General features: G+C 47.1%; 1 long non-coding RNA gene and 1 other non-coding gene across 2 annotated transcripts in view; both read right to left on the bottom strand.

The window, feature by feature from the left end:
• Nucleotides 1-647: 647 nt before the first annotated feature.
• On the bottom strand, nt 648-805 carry LOC125773897 (5.8S ribosomal RNA). Its single transcript, XR_007420453.1, has one exon. It is a non-coding gene; the product is annotated as a 5.8S ribosomal RNA (ribosomal RNA).
• A 5,076-nt stretch (nt 806-5,881) lies between these two features.
• The window catches only part of LOC125773890 (uncharacterized), a 21,951-nt gene continuing 12,832 nt past the window's right edge, over nt 5,882-15,000 (bottom strand). The window contains exon 2 of the long non-coding RNA XR_007420448.1: nt 5,882-6,047. This is a non-coding gene — a long non-coding RNA (uncharacterized LOC125773890). The remainder of the gene's footprint in view (nt 6,048-15,000) is intronic.

Raw genomic sequence — 15,000 nt, 5'->3', positions numbered from 1 at the left:
CAACAACACTTCACACACACACACACACGGATTGGGCAATTTACGGTCATTTTTGAATCAACGATGGCCCCCCCGAGCACGTTGTCCGAATATCACTCCAATAAGGACAACGAGTTCCGCTCGGCATCGTTTTGATTCGATCTCTCAACAACAACTCCCGGTCGACTTGGTCGACTTGGACCCACGATGTCTCCCCCCGAGCATGTCGAGCCAACTGCACCACTATTGTATTGGACAACATGTTCCCCTCGGGCATCGATGGGTTAATCATGCACCACTATTATAAAACCCTTTGACGTTTTCCCCCAAGCACGTTGATCCAGTATTACGACGGATACGGTCAACGAATTCTTGGACATCAAAGAGGTTTTCGATTGAATTTCCCCATGTTTCACAACGTACTCTTAGCGGTATCCTACGATACGTCTCACTCTATTTGTGTGTGTGCGCGTTTACGTGCGTGCGATTTATGCGGTTCACCCCTTTACTTTCAGCGCCCTGCGGTCCCAACAAAGGTCCCGAGCACGCCATTATGCACAGTGTGGAAGCGTGTTTCCCCCACGACACTAGACGGGCTGCTCGCCATAGTGTTCTATTGTGGCACGCTCCACCCTGAAGTTTGGTTTGTTGTATATCAAGGAATTGATAGGCACTCAAGAATGTGTGCATCGGCCGGGTTTAATCGTCCGACGCGCAATATGCGTTCAACTTATCGGTGTTCATGTGTCCTGCAGTTCACATTGTGACGCGCATTTAGCTGCGGTCTTCATCGATCCATGAGCCGAGTGATCCCCTGCCTAGGGTTTTATAGTAAGGTTCCCAATGTAACACAATCCCGGTGGTACGTCCAAAGACTAACTTTCTGACTAAGTTGTCTTTATTACCCAATAGTCCCAGGCCTTGTGACTTGTGGCTCATGTCTACGCCCATGGCCACCATTCGCTAAGATAGTTTTGAAGTCACTTTGAAGGCCCAGGAACAACTCTCTTAGCACATCGGTTAACCTGGCGCCGCAGTCAACTCATGTGCTTGGATCGGATCGAGCTATTGAGTATTGGGCCTGCATACTCGCTCATCCGTATCCTTTGCGTACCGCCCCATGGCCCTTGTATGTCTGCACCACAGTTCCTGTTCGTTCCGTGCCTATGGCCGGATACGTATTGCACATCGGTATACCTGTCGCTACTCAGGCAACTCGTGTGCGTGGATTGGATCGAGAACATGGTGTGTGCCCCATGTTATAATTGATAGTCCATATCCACTTTATAGGTTAAAGTCATAAGTTGTGATTGCACAACCATTCTTCATAAGAGTTTAATCACTCTTCAACTAACTTTCGTTCTGGTGTCTTGGTATCAAATCGCGTAAGACACAAGATTCTACTGGCCAAATAGAATCTAGCACATTGGTTAACCTGGCGCCGCAGTCAACTCATGTGCTTGGATCGGATCGAGCTATTGAGTATTGGGCCTGCATACTCGCTCATCCGTATCCTTTGCGTACCGCCCCATGGCCCCGTCCTTAGAGTTAATGACTAGTAGGCTTAACTCTTTGTATGTCTGCACCACAGTTCCCGTTCGTTCCGTGCCGTGGCCGGATACGTATTGCACATCGGTATACCTGTCGCTACTCAGGCAACTCGTGTGCGTGGATTGGATCGAGCTCATGGGGTGTGTAGAGATTCCATGTTATAATTGCAAGTCCATATCCACTTTATAGGTTAAAGTCATAAGTTGTGATTGCACAACCATACTTCATAAGAGTTTAATAACTCTTCAACTAACTTTCGTTCTGGTGTCTTGGTATCAAATCGCTTAAGACACAAGATTCTACTGGCCAAATAGAATCTAGCACATTGGTTAACCTGGCGCCGCAGTCAACTCATGTGCTTGGATCGGATCGAGCTATTGAGTATTGGGCCTGCATACTCGCTCATCCGTATCCTTTGTGTACCGCCCCATGGCCCCGTCCTTAGAGTTAATGACTAATAGGCTTAACTCTTGTTTGTCTGCACCACAGTTCCCGTTCGTTCCGTGCCGTAGCCGGATACGTATTGCACACTAGTAGACACCGTAATCTGACGTATCTAACACACCACTATTGTAACTCGTCGTCGAAGGACCTTTCAAGTGCCTGATGGCCAGGGGAGCTCTTACACGGCACGGATACACAGTGATGCTCGCCCATCAAAGTGTACAACGATCGAGTTTGCTTAAGTGTCTGGGTACCTACACACCAGACACGATGCGATGGCCACGGATCCACACAAGGCACATCACATGCAGAAAGCTTTACCAGATTCTGACACATACCACACACATGCAACTCGTCGTCGAAGGGGCGTTCAAAGTGCCTTACGGCTAGGGGAGATCTAGCTCGGCACGGAGACACAGTGATGGTCGCCCATCAAAGTGTACAACGATCGAGTTTGCTTTCCGCGCAAGCGTTCTAAGTGTCTGGGTATCTAAGCACCAGACACAATGCAATGGCCACGGATCCACACAAGGCACATCACATGCAGAAAGCTTCACCAGATTCTGACACATACCACACTCTTGTAACTCGTCGTCGAAGGGGCGTTCAAAGTGCCTTACGGCTAGGGGGGATCTAGCACGGCACGGAGACACAGTGATGGTTGCCCATCAAAGTGTACAACGATCGAGTTTGCTTTCCGCGCAAGCGTTCTAAGTGTCTGGGTATCTAAGCACCAGACACAATGCAATGGCCACGGATCCACACAAGGCACATCACATGCAGAAAGCTTCACCAGATTCTGACACATACCACACACATGCAACTCGTCGTCGAAGGGGCGTTCAAGTGCCTTACGGCTAGGGGAGATCTAGCTCGGCACGGAGACACAGTGATGGTCACCCATCAAAGTGTACAACGAACGAGTTGGCTTTCAACAAATTCTGACACATAGCAAGCGAGCGACCGAGCTACACCGAAGGCAGCTCATGGTTGGTCACTCGCGGACGATCATCAGTAATGATCCTTCCGCAGGTTCACCTACGGAAACCTTGTTACGACTTTTACTTCCTCTAAATCATCAAGTTCGGTCAACTTCAGCCATGCCAGCTGCAGCTCACGAAGGACCCGCGGAAGGTAAGCCTCCAGAAACCTCACTAAATAATCCATCGGTAGTAGCGACGGGCGGTGTGTACAAAGGGCAGGGACGTAATCAGCACTAGCTAATGACTAGTGCTTACTAGAAATTCCAGGTTCATGGGGACCGTTGCAGTCCCCAATCCCGACTAGATGGGCATTTTAGTGATTTCCCGTTCCTCTCGGAATGGGGGCGCCTATTGGCGAGAACACGCTGCGACCCACATTGTAGCACGCGTGCAGCCCAGAACATCTAAGGGCATCACGGACCTGTTATCGCTCATTCTCAGCTTGCTAAACACAAGTTGTCCCGCTAAGCAGGGCAAACGTAGCCGACGACCGCCCGTGAAGGCGCCGCCCGGCTGTAACGTCAGGTGCGCCCGGAGGCGCACTGCTGACAGCGTTCTAGTTAGCATGTTTGAGTCACGTTCGTTATCGGAATTAACCAGACAAATCATTCCACGAACTAAGAACGGCCATGCACCACTACCCTTAAATTTGAGAAAGAGCTATCAATCTGTCTTACCTCGATAAGTTTGGACCTGGTAAATTTTCCCGTGTTGAGTCAAATTAAGCCGCAAGCTCCACTTCTTGTGGTGCCCTTCCGTCAATTCCTTTAAGTTTCAACTTTGCAACCATACTTCCCCCGGAACCCGATTTTGGTTTCCCGGAAGCGACTGAGAGCACCGAATAGGGGTAGCGTCTCCCAATTGCTAATTGGCATCGTTTACGGTTAGAACTAGGGCGGTATCTAATCGCCTTCGATCCTCTAACTTTCGTTCTTGATTAAAGAAAGCATCCATGGCAAACGCTTTCGCTTCAGTTGGTCCTACGACGGTCTACGAATTTCACCTCTCGCGCCGTAATACCAATGCCCCCAACTACTTCTGTTAATCATTACCTCTAGGTTTCTGACAAACCAACGAAATCGTATAAACCGAGGTCATATTCCATTATTCCATGCAAGATTATTCTCGGCCAACGCCAACCCCACGGGGGGGCCGGACGCTTTGTCTTAGCCTGCTTTGAGCACTCTAATTTGTTCAAGGTAAATGTGAGTATCTTGAGCACCATGAGGAGCCCGTGCCGGAGTTAACCGGTAGCACGGTACTCGTTCACAGAGTAACGCCCAAGTACACCATTGTGAGTCGCAGCCGTGAGCGCGCGCACGAACGGCCCCGGCGTGTAACCGGGCGCCCGTGGCGGTCACGTGTCTGGACGGGCAATCAACTTCGAACGTTTTAACCGCAACAACTTTAATATACGCTAGTGGAGCTGGAATTACCGCGGCTGCTGGCACCAGACTTGCCCTCCACTTGATCCTTGTTGAAGGATTTATACTCAACTCATTCCAATTATGGACCATCGTTAGAGAGGTCCATATTGTTATTTCTCGTCACTACCTCCCCGTACTGGGATTGGGTAATTTACGCGCCTGCTGCCTTCCTTGGATGTGGTAGCCATTTCTCAGGCTCCCTCTCCGGAATCGAACCCTGATTCCCCGTTACCCGTCGCAACCATGGTAGTCCTCTACACTACCATCAATAGTTGATAGGGCAGACATTTGAAAGATCTGTCGTCAGTCGACAAGCGACCATACGATCTGCGTCCTTATCCAGACTTCAACTCAAGCCGCCCGGAGGCGATTGGTTTAACTAATAAGTGCACCAGTTCAGCTACCCGCGAGGGCAACAGTCCCGGCATGTTGCATGTATTAGCTCTGGATTTTCCACAGTTATCCAAGTAACTAGTGGTAGGATGATCTTGTGAATTATAGCTGTTATACTGAGCCTTATGCGGTTTCACATTCATTTATGTTTGTACTTAGACATGCATGGCTTAACCTTTGAGACAAGCGTATATTACTGGTAGGATCAACCAGAATTCGTTCCACTACAGACACACACTCGCTTAGTGGGAAATAAATTTCCACACAACTCTCTCTCTCTAGAACCATATGGAATGGCTCTTTGGTGTTGGGTAAGGCACCAATTTGTTGGGGTGTAACGGTCACCACCAACTTTAAGTTTGTTAGGGCACAACGGAAACCACTAACTAAACTTTAGGAAACTAAATTTCCTCACACATTATCTCTCACCATATTAGCACTAGGTGCTATCCACGATTGTACAACGTTTCAACTCTTGAATCGACCGTAGGGCCGCGGAATTGCTTCCGGGCCCCTATTCTCGCTATTAATTGTTCATCTCTTTCAATACATTCGAGTTCGTTCCATTGGGTAGTTCGCATGGCGAACGTTTTGATGCAGCCCCCTGGGGGACCACGGCACTTTACACCGGGTATGGTGTATGCGCAACCTACAGATAACAATAAACCCCTTATGCGTGTGTAAACCGATGTTGGGCTGCTCAACATCTTTCATGGTTACATCACTTGCACCAGAACCCACGGTGCCGATTTGGTAATATGTTGTACATTTACTCTCAAGATGTACGCTTCGGCCCCTTATTCAGGGGCTCAAGCTATTACCAGCAAGAACAATCCTCATCCAGACTTGAACTCGAAACACCCTCAGGCGAACGGTTTAACTAATAAGTGCACCAGTCTTGAATCCATGCGTCGGTGGAAACAATGCCGGCGTGTTGCATGTATTAGCTCTGAACTTAGCGAGTGATTGCCTTGCAGCTGTCATACTGAGCGTAGAGCGTGATTATCGCTCACTTGAACCATGTTGAATGGCTCTTTGGTGTAGGGTAAGGCACCAATTGTTGGGGCGTAACGGTGCACCACCAACTTAAGACTTGCTTATAGGTATTTCAACGTTTTCAACTCTTTAATCGACCGTGTTTCATTATCATCTCTTCTTCTTATTAAATGCATCGAGTTCGTTCCATTGGGTAGTTCGCGTGGCGAACGGTTTGATGCAGCCCCCCGGGGGGGACCACGGCACTTTACACCGGGCATGGTGTATGCGCAACCTACAGATCACCAATATATTTGTGATCGATAATGCACACTTCTTACACGACTGACCAGTCGACAGCGCTGCCTTCCTATTATGCGTGTGTAAACCGATGTTGGGCTGCTCAACATCTTTCACGGTTACATCACTTGCACCCGAACCCATGGTGCCGATTTGGTAATATGTTGTACATGGTCTCAAGATGTACGCTTCGACCCCTTATTCAGGGGCTCAAGCTATTACCAGCAAGATCAATCCTCATCCAGACTTGAACTCGAAACACCCGGAGGCGAACGGTTTAACTAATAAGTGCACCAGTCTTGAATCCATGCGTCGGTGGAAACAATGCCGGCATGTTGCATGTATTAGCTCTGAACATAGCGAGTGATTGCCTTGTAGCTGTCGAACTGAGCGTAGAATGTGATTATCGCTCACTTGAAAGGGTCAAGCCCTTTCGAGTCGTCCGGTTTTACGCCAGACGACTCGGTTCACCATCTTTCGGGAAGGGACCGTCTCGGTCGCAAGCTGCTCCGGTCCCCAAACAACCTGCGACAAATGATAGGAAATGCCGACATCAATACGTGTTCAGTTTGGTTTATCGCTCATAGGTCTTTTTGACCATCGATCCCTGATTATAACTCTCAATTAAACAGTCAGGAGAGTAAGGCATGCCCATCGATATCTCATCGACAGGCGATACCGCAAGAACGGCCAACGACACATCAGGTGATCGATTATTGCTACGACTTTTGCTTAATCGTTTCCACTCCTTAGAGAAAGAAACCCCCGGGGACCGTCTCGGTCGCAAGCTGCTCCGGTCCCGAAACAACCTGCGACAAATGATAGGAAAAGCCGACATCAATACGTGTTCAGTTTGGTTTATCGCTCATTGGTCTGTTTGGACCATCGATCCCTGATTAAACTCTCAGTAATCCAGTCGGGAGAGTAAGGCATGCCCATCGATATCTCATCGACAGGCGATACCGCTTGAACGGCCAACGACACATCAGAGGATCGTATCTTGCTACAACTTTTGCTTAATCGTTTCTTCTCCTTGGAGAAAGAAACCCCCGGGGACCGTCTCGGCCGCAAGCTGCTCCGGTCCCTAAACAACCTGCGGCATCAAATGATAGGAAAAGCCGACATCAATACGTGTTCAGTTTGGTTTATCGCTCATTGGTCTTGTTTGACCATCGATCCCTGATTAATACTCTCAATTAGAAGGTCGGTAGAGTAAGGCATGCCCATCGATATCTCATCGACAGGCGATACCGCATGAACGGCCAACGACACATCAGAGGATCGTATCTTGCTACAACTCTTGCTTAATAGTTTCCACTCCTTGGAGAAAGAAACCCCCCGGGGACCGTCTCGGCCGCAAGTTGCTCCGGTCCCTAAACAACCTGCGGCATCAAATGATAGGAAAAGCCGACATCAATACGTGTTCAGTTTGGTTTATCGCTCATAGGTCTGTTTGACCATCGATCCTAGAATTCAACTTTCGAGTAAGGCATGCCCGTCGATATCTCATCGATAGGCGATACCGGTAGAACGGCCAACGACACACATCTAGGATCGCATTTACTCTTCCTTGGATGGATAACCAATACCCTAGGACCGTTTCATCGCGAGCTGCTCCGGTCCTCAAACAACTCGCGAACCACCGATAGGATGATATTAGGAATGGCCGACTTTCATCCTTTAACTCTCAGTTCTGCTTACCAAAACATAGGTACTTGGACCTTAAAGACCACTATATGTTCCCCGATCGGGGGCAATCGGAACGTCTATCCATCATCAACATCATCATCAACATCGTTTCACTCATTCCGAACCACCAAATTGGACAGACAGTACCATATTCACCAACCGATTGCTTCAACTTCGCAAACTGTATGGTAAGTTCTACTAATTTCACATCTTACCATCGACTAATAGTGCATAAATCCACTTGGAAATCACTTTTCCTTGGTCCTCGGACCTTCTACGACAACGTCCAACAAATATCCGAAGTCGTTTCCCAACTTAGACCAAGCATTTCGTATCTTTACTTCTAATCGATTTTTCTCTCATAATTGACGATCAAAATCTAAAAAACCACATTTTGAGCCAGAAGCAGTCGTCCCGATCGTCCTGGGGGTAGTCTCAATCGATTTAGAAGGGCCCAATTCATAAAGATACGTACTCAGTCAAATTCATGCTTCTGGCTCACCTACCCCCTATATAGAAAACGAAAGCGTACAGGCGTGGAAAACGTGCCATTTTTCTCCATCACGGACTTTTTTTTTTCTCGTTGCACCGACTCTAGTAAAAAAGTGAAATTTTTTTACTAGTTACCAACTTTTGCAAATTATCATCGGATATCACTTTTCATGGTCTATAGTAAGTTCTTATCACGTTTTAGTAGTTTTTGAAAAAAAAATTTTTTTGAACTTTTCAAATTTTTCAAACAAAGTTTTTGTAGGCGGTTTTGTGTATGGAGGGTTTACTAGTCTCGGGGTCACTGTTTGACCAAAAAACCACTATATATCATTCGAAAGGTAATTTCAAGGGCTACAAAAAATTGTTCTACGGCACCCCCCTCCGACGTCTAGTATTCGAGTTATTGGCCAATGACCTATCACTTGAGCGATTTTTCGTTCAGGGTACCCGACTCTAGTAAAAAAGTTGAAATTTTTCTCGATTGACCAAGTGTTGCAAATGACCATCGGATTTCACTTTTTATGGTCTATAGTGAGTTCCTGATCACGATTTGGTACTTTTTGAAAAAATTTTTTTGACGCACTTTTCAAATTTTGCAAAACCAAAACTTTTTAGGCGGTTTTGTGTATGGAGGGTTACTAGTCTCGGGGGTCACTGTTTGACCAAAAAACCACTATATATCATTCGAAAGGTAATTTCAAGGGCTACAAAAAATTGTTCTACGGCACCCCCCTCCGACGTCTAGTATTCGAGTTATTGGCCAAAAACCGCAACTATAGCGGTTTTTCGTACAGGGTACCCGACTCTAGTAAAATGATGCGATTTTACTAGTCTAGGAACTTTTTGGTCAAAAAATCAAGTATATGTCATTCGATAGATAATTTCAAGGGCTACCAAAAATTGTTCCACGACACCCCCCTGCGACGTCTAGTATTCGAGTTATTAGCCAAAAACCGCAAACTTAACCGGTTTTTCGTTCCAGGGTACCCGACCTCTAGTAAAAATGATGCGATTTTTACTAGTCTAGGGAACTTTTGGCCAAAAAATCAAGTATATGTCATTCGATAGATAATTTCAAGGGCTACAAAAATTGTTCCACGACACCCCCCTCCGACGTCTAGTATTAGAGTTATTAGCCAAAAACCGCAAACTATAGCCGTTTTTTCGTCCAGGGTACCCGACTCTAGTAAAATGATGCGATTTTTACTAGTCTAGGGAACTTTTTGGCCAAAAATCAAGTATATGTCATTCGATAGATAATTTCAAGGGCTACCAAAAATTGTTCCACGACACCCCCCTGCGACGTCTAGTATTCGAGTTATTAGCCAAAAACCGCAATTATAGCGGTTTTTCGTCCAGGGTACCCGACTCTAGTAAAATGATGCGATTTTTACTAGTCTAGGGAACTTTTTGGCCAAAAATCAAGTATATGTCATTCGATAGATAATTTCAAGGGCTACCAAAAATTGTTCCACGACACCCCCCTGCGACGTCTAGTATTCGAGTTATTAGCCAAAAACCGCAATTATAGCGGTTTTTCGTCCAGGGTACCCGACTCTAGTAAAATGATGCGATTTTTACTAGTCTAGGGAACTTTTTGGCCAAAAATCAAGTATATGTCATTCGATAGATAATTTCAAGGGCTACCAAAAATTGTTCCATGACACCCCCCTGCGACGTCTAGTATTCGAGTTATGGGCCAAAAACCATTCATACTTGAGCATTTTGCTCATTTTGCCTGTACGGGTACCGGGGACTAGTAAAATCAGGCCAATTTTACTAGAGTAGGGGTCCTTTTTGGTCAAAAAAACAACTTTTGCTCGTTCGATAGGGAATCGATAGGGCAACAAAAAATCGTTCTACGACCCCCCCTTCCGATGTCTAGTATTCGAGTTATGGGCCAAAAACAGTTTATAGTTAATTTTTCACTCGATTTTACACCAAGTATCGCACATTACTCCGGTTCTATACATTGGATCGTCAATCTTTAAGATTTTATGGGTAGTTCCAACTGTTTGCTGCATTTCATCCATACATTACCAACCGATTCAATGTCTGTGCTAGAAGTTATTAGAGGAATAAAAAAATTTACCCTTGGCTTTGGACCGTACAAGTTTACCCATTTTTGGCCCGTATTTGCCCCATAGCTCCGCCGGTATCCAAGATATCGCCACACTTTCTTCTGGCCATGGCTAGATGGCACTTGTGGCTAGATTTCTTCCATGCACCACTAACCGCTACCATGTCTGTGGCCGGAGCTATTCACGAAAGCGCCTCGCGCACTTGGTCGGATTTTTGGTCCAACTTCACCATTTTTGGCCCATATTTGCACCATAGCTCCGCCGGTATCCAAGATATGGCCACACTTTCTTCTGGCCATGGCTAGATGGCACTTGTGGCTAGATTTCTTCCATGCACCACTAATCGCTACCATGTCTCTGGCCGGAGCTATTCGACGAACAACCATCGCATTTACCTAGGTACTTTTTCGGATTTTTGGTCCAACTTGCACCATTTTTGGCCCATATTTGCCCCATAGCTCCGCCGGTATCCAAGATATGGCCACACTTTCTTCTGGCCATGGGTAGATGGCACTTGTGGCTAGATTTCTTCCATGCACCACTAATCGCTACCATGTCTGTGGCCGGAGCTATTCACGAAAGCGCCTCGCGCACTTGGTCGGATTTTTGGTCCACCTGGCACCATTGTTGGCCCGTATTTGCCCCATAGCTCCGCCGGTATCCAAGATATGGCCACACTTTGTTCTGGCCATGGGTAGATGGCACTTGTGGCTAGATTTCTTCCATGCACCACTAATCGCTACCATGTCTCTGGCCGGAGCTATTCACGAAAGCGCCTCGCGCACTTGGTCGGATTTTTGGTCCAACTTGCACCATTTTTGGCCCATATTTGCCCCATAGCTCCGCCGGTATCCAAGATATGGCCACACTTTCTTCTGGCCATGGGTAGATGGCACTTGTGGCTAGATTTCTTCCATGCACCACTAATCGCTACCATGTCTGTGGCCGGAGCTATTCACGAAAGCGCCTCGCGCACTTGGTCGGATTTTTGGTCCACCTGGCACCATTGTTGGCCCGTATTTGCCCCATAGCTCCGCCGGTATCCAAGATATGGCCACACTTTGTTCTGGCCATGGGTAGATGGCACTTGTGGCTAGATTTCTTCCATGCACCACTAATCGCTACCATGTCTCTGGCCGGAGCTATTCGACGAACAACCATCGCATTTACCTAGGTACTTTTTCGGATTTTTGGTCCAACTTGCACCATTTTTGGCCCATATTTGCCCCATAGCTCCGCCGGTATCCAAGATATGGCCACACTTTCTTCTGGCCATGGGTAGATGGCACTTGTGGCTAGATTTCTTCCATGCACCACTAATCGCTACCATGTCTGTGGCCGGAGCTATTCACGAAAGCGCCTCGCGCACTTGGTCGGATTTTTGGTCCAACTTGCACCATTTTTGGCCCATATTTGCCCCATAGCTCCGCCGGTATCCAAGATATGGCCACACTTTCTTCTGGCCATGGGTAGATGGCACTTGTGGCTAGATTTCTTCCATGCACCACTAATCGCTACCATGTCTGTGGCCGGAGCTATTCACGAAAGCGCCTCGCGCACTTGGTCGGATTTTTGGTCCACCTGGCACCATTGTTGGCCCGTATTTGCCCCATAGCTCCGCCGGTATCCAAGATATGGCCACACTTTGTTCTGGCCATGGGTAGATGGCACTTGTGGCTAGATTTCTTCCATGCACCACTAATCGCTACCATGTCTCTGGCCGGAGCTATTCGACGAACAACCATCGCATTTACCTAGGTACTTTTTCGGATTTTTGGTCCAACTTGCACCATTTTTGGCCCATATTTGCCCCATAGCTCCGCCGGTATCCAAGATATGGCCACACTTTCTTCTGGCCATGGGTAGATGGCACTTGTGGCTAGATTTCTTCCATGCACCACTAATCGCTACCATGTCTGTGGCCGGAGCTATTCGACGAACAACCATCGCATTTACCTAGGTACTTTTTCGGATTTTTGGTCCAACTTGCACCATTTTTGGCCCGTATTTGCCCCATAGCTCCGCCGGTATCCAAGATATGGCCACACTTTCTTCTGGCCATGGGTAGATGGCACTTGTGGCTAGATTTCTTCCATGCACCACTAATCGCTAACATGTCTCTGGCCGGAGCTATTCGACGAACAACCATCGCATTCACCTTCTCGTTGCACTTCTTCGGGAATTTGGTGCAACCAAGTTTTCACTATAACTTGGTCATTTTCCGTCCATCGGACATGCGGTTTTGGGTGTCGATACTTGACACCGCGCGCTACAATATGTTCCTCCACGACCATGTGGTCCGATGCTTCCAACAGGAGCTATTCGAGGAGTACCGATTTTTCACCATTAAAAATGCTCAATTTTGCACCAACTTTTGCCTATAACTCAGGCTGTATCGATCGGATCTTCAATCTTGAAAAAGTTTTGGATAGGTGGCACCAAATGCTACATTTCGTTCTTCCACGTCAACTTTGTCCGATGTCTAGCAAAAAAGTTATTCGCGAACCAAGTCCAGAACCCATGCAATGGCTGCCCTCATTGCATACATCACGGCGGTTAACTCTCGTTACTCTATACCGTGGACTTGGTACTTTTTCAGGCATTCGTTGCTACTTCTCGGTTCATGATATTCGTTTACGGTCTTCACTAGGGCATTTGGTGCTCCTTATCGGTTCATGATATTCGTTTACGGTCTTCACTAGGGCATTTGGTGCTCCTTATCGGTTCATGATATTCGTTTACGGTCTTCACTAGGGCATTTGGTGCTCCTTATCGGTTCATGATATTCGTTTACGGTCTTCACTAGGGCATTTGGTACTGGGCTTCCCACTTTCTACTGATCGATCCATACTCACTTGCGTGCACCTAGCCTAGGAAGGTTTCCTATGGCTTCCCATCTTTCTACTGATCGATCCATACTCACTTGCGTGCACCTAGCCTAGGAAGGTTTCCTATGGCTTCCCATCTTTCTACTGATCGATCCATACTCACTTGCGTGCACCTAGCCTAGGAAGGTTTCCTATGGCTTCCCATCTTTCTACTGATCGATCCATACTCACTTGCGTGCACCTAGCCTAGGAAGGTTTCCTAGGGCTTCCCATCTTTCTACTGATCGATCCATACTCACTTGCGTGCACCTAGCCTAGGAAGGTTTCCTATGGCTTCCCATCTTTCTACTGATCGATCCATACTCACTTGCGTGCACCTAGCCTAGGAAGGTTTCCTTGGGCTTCCCATCTTTCTACTGATCGATCCATACTCACTTGCGTGCACCTAGCCTAGGAAGGTTTCCTATGGCTTCCCATCTTTCTACTGATCGATCCATACTCACTTGCGTGCACCTAGCCTAGGAAGGTTTCCTATGGCTTCCCATCTTTCTACTGATCGATCCATACTCACTTGCGTGCACCTAGCCTAGGAAGGTTTCCTTGGGCTTCCCATCTTTCTACTGATCGATCCATACTCACTTGCGTGCACCTAGCCTAGGAAGGTTTCCTTGGGCTTCCCATCTTTCTACTGATCGATCCATACTCACTTGCGTGCACCTAGCCTAGGAAGGTTTCCCTTTGGTACCGACTTCCATCTACGCACTCGATATAACCTAGGTACTTGGTACCGATGATGGTTAACACTCAAGCATTTCTTGCATCCTGCGTGCAAGGTACCAATTTTCACTTCTTAGGTACGTTTATGGGCCCGCATTTATCCAATATCGCTCCGATGGCCTTTCGCATTATTTCATCCGATAGCCCTTGCCAAAAGCTACCAAAAGTTCCTCCACGGCCATGTGCTCCGACGCTTAGTTTAGGAAATATTCGAAAAAATTCATCTTAGGAAAAATTTTCTTATTGGAAAATCACCTTAAATCGATGGCCATTTTTTGGGCAAAAACTTTAACGTCTTCCCGACTTTGCGGGAATTGCGAATTTTAGGCACCCAGAGAAAATCTTTTACTTTAAGGGGGCGGCCGCGAAGTTGCCCAAAGTCTCGGACACAAAAATTCTCAAGTTCCCCACTCTAGTAAAGCGCCCTATGAGTATCTCCTGGCCCGCGAGCTCTGCGAGCGGGCCAGCTTCGGCGATTTTTGCCTTTTCGCCTAGGCGGTTCTTCTACGAAATTGGTCCACAGCTTTTGCTCAGAAAGCTAGCATTTGTTGCAACAGTTAGGTACTTGGTACCACATTTTGGTATCCATTTGGGCATTTGTGGCAACTACTCGGTACTTTGGCCCACATTTCGCTCTACTCGGGCTTCTATGGTGGTACTTGTCGGTACTTCTGGCCAACTTAGGCCAATTGGGTGCAACTTGTGGGTACTCTGTGGGTACTTTAGGGCGTATTGTGTCTTTCGGGTGAACCTTCGCTATACTTCATGGGTACTGATGGCCAACTTAGGAACATTCAGTGCAACCTTTGGGCCTAAGGAAATTTGTCCAACTCTTTGGACTTAGAAAATTTTCTGGACTTAGAAAATTTTCTGGACTTGTAAAAATTTTCAAATGTTCAATTTGGCCCACATTTCGCTCTACTCGGGCCTCTATGGTGCTACTTGGCGGTACTTTTGGCCAACTTAGGCCAATTGGGTGCTCTTTGTGGATACTCTATCGGTACTTTTGGCCAACTTAGGCCAATGGGGTGCTATATGTGGGTGCTCTATCGGTACTTTTGGCCAACTTAGGCCAATTGGG

The sequence above is a fragment of the Anopheles funestus genome, assembly GCF_943734845.2.
Source record: "Anopheles funestus chromosome X unlocalized genomic scaffold, idAnoFuneDA-416_04 X_unloc_61, whole genome shotgun sequence".
Lineage (NCBI taxonomy): Eukaryota > Metazoa > Arthropoda > Insecta > Diptera > Culicidae > Anopheles > Anopheles funestus.
Note: the sequence above shows the minus strand (reverse complement) of the source record. Positions and strands in the feature narration are given on the sequence as shown.